Source organism: Euphorbia lathyris, chromosome 8 (genome assembly GCF_963576675.1).
Source record: "Euphorbia lathyris chromosome 8, ddEupLath1.1, whole genome shotgun sequence".
NCBI classification, from domain to species: Eukaryota; Viridiplantae; Streptophyta; class Magnoliopsida; order Malpighiales; family Euphorbiaceae; genus Euphorbia; species Euphorbia lathyris.
The window spans coordinates 2572611-2574880 of NC_088917.1; the positions used below are offsets into that span (position 1 = coordinate 2572611).

The window sequence follows — 2270 nt, forward strand, 5'->3', positions numbered from 1 at the left end:
GATCCCTTTCAATTGGATGGAAAAAGTCGAATCGAAACACGTTTGGACTTAAATCCTCGATAAACAGTCCCCTAGCTGGCCTCCATAGGTCAGCAAATGTATTTTTCATGATAGGTATCTTAAAGGAGCGGTCAGTCAGCAATTGCCCGTACAAGCTCCACGTGGGAGGTTTCGGCGTTACCACCACATTCTCCGGTGCAACCAGTAATCCCACCAAAGTTCTCCTCCTCCAGCGTTACCATGTTCTGGAAATCATCAACAAGATCCATTGATCGGAAGGTAGTGGGGATACAAGAGACACACACAGGTAACAAAAAAACTCGACAACAGCGAGAGAGAACGGGCTTGTCAACGGCGAGAAAAAGCTTAGCGGCGCCGGCTAGGGTTTTTACGATTGAACAAGTCTTAAAATATCTCTTTGTGTGTGTATATATATACATATATATATAGGAAAAATATCTATATATATAGAATTCAATTGTTAATTGCCCTCATATTTAGGAGCAATATCTATATATAGAATTTAAAACTTAAATACAAAAACAGAAAAATAATAATAATACAACAAATAGGGTAAAGTTAAAAAAACTCTTATGTTTTCACGTTTTGACAAACATGGACATGTAGAATTCGTTTTGTTCAAATAGAGAGTGATGTGTTTTTCACAACTAGGAGATGACTGAGGTTTTTTGTTTTAATAAAAATAAACACCTCAAAATTAAAACGACATTTGACGATTTCATAATTGAAAAATTCAAAGACATGATGATATTCTGAACAATTTTAATTCTTCAACTTTTTTATTTTTGAGGTCATTTAGGTGTTGTTTGGTGAAGAGAAAAAATAAATGTTTATAAAGAGAAAGCTCCGAATATGATGATTTTGGAAAATAAAAAATTTGGTTCCAAGTAAATTTGGTACTAACCAACTTTAATTTTTAGAATTTTCCATTTTGAACTTGTTAACCGTCATTTATATAGTTTCAAATTAAAAGATCCACGTTTTTAGAAAAATGAAAACCAAGTCCTTTTTTGGAAAAAAAAAATATTCAATAAAACGTGCAAGCACAAGGATTATTTTTTGGATTTTAACCTAACAAATAAGTCATATTCCAATCTTAAATAATTCGTACAAATATATATATATATATATATATATATATATATATATATATATATATATATATATATATACACACGTGTTCCATCCTAAGCTAATGTGAACATCTGGAATAACATGAACCATTATATTAATCTAAATAGGAGTATCACCGATGGATTAATGGGAAAGCATCTGAATCGAAATCGGATTGATTCCCGTCAAATCCGTCTAAATTCAAGTAAGCCCAAATTAAGTATAACAAAACTTACCTAAATTACGCCTAAGCTTTGTTTTGAAAAATATGTGGATAATGATATCCTATAAATACGTTTTCAATCATATAATCAAGGTACATGCATACATTCTTTAGTTACCAAAAAAATTGAAAAAATAATTTATTGACATCCGTCTAGATTCAAGTAAACCCAAATCAAGTATAACGAAACTTACCTAAATTACGCCTAAGCTTTGTTTCGAAAAATATGTGGATAATGATATCCTATAAATACGTTTTCAATCCTATAATCAAGGTACATATGTACATTCTTTAGTTACCGAAAAAATTGAAAAGGTAATTTATTGACAACTGTGGGATTTGAACCCACACCCTTTCGGACCAGAGCCTAAATCTGGCGCCTTAGACCACTCGGCCAAACTGTCTTTGATTCCAATTAATTATTATTGGTTGTTTAATTCTATTAAATTGTGATTAACGATGGTTTGTTATATATTTTAATGTGTTACTTAATATATATCTAAATTTTTTCTAGATGTGGGATGTAATATATAGAAAATTAAAAAATATTTTTTTATGAAATATTATACATGTTCATATTATTTTAAAAATAGAATAAAGTATTAAAATAGAATTAAGATTTATGAATAAAAACTAATTTTTATATACAAAAGAATACAATTTTAGTCCTAACATTTGGCAAACGATATAATTAAAACTCTCACTAACAGAAATTACCACATCAGATGACTATTCAATTAATCTCTCTACACCAAGACGTTACATATTTCAGTTCCAATATCAGTATCATTTTTCAGCATTGCAAATTGATAAACGTTTGTGGTATACGATGAGTCAAATTTCTATTAGCAAAAATTAACTTTAATTGTGTTCGAGTCCTAATGTATGCAGAAAGCTTTAATTGAGAGATAAT

General features: G+C 29.7%; 1 non-coding gene across 1 annotated transcript; it reads right to left on the bottom strand.

The window, feature by feature from the left end:
- Nucleotides 1-1681: 1681 nt before the first annotated feature.
- TRNAL-UAG (transfer RNA leucine (anticodon UAG)) lies at nt 1682-1761 on the bottom strand. Its single transcript has one exon. It is a non-coding gene; the product is annotated as a tRNA-Leu (tRNA).
- Nucleotides 1762-2270: the final 509 nt, after the last annotated feature.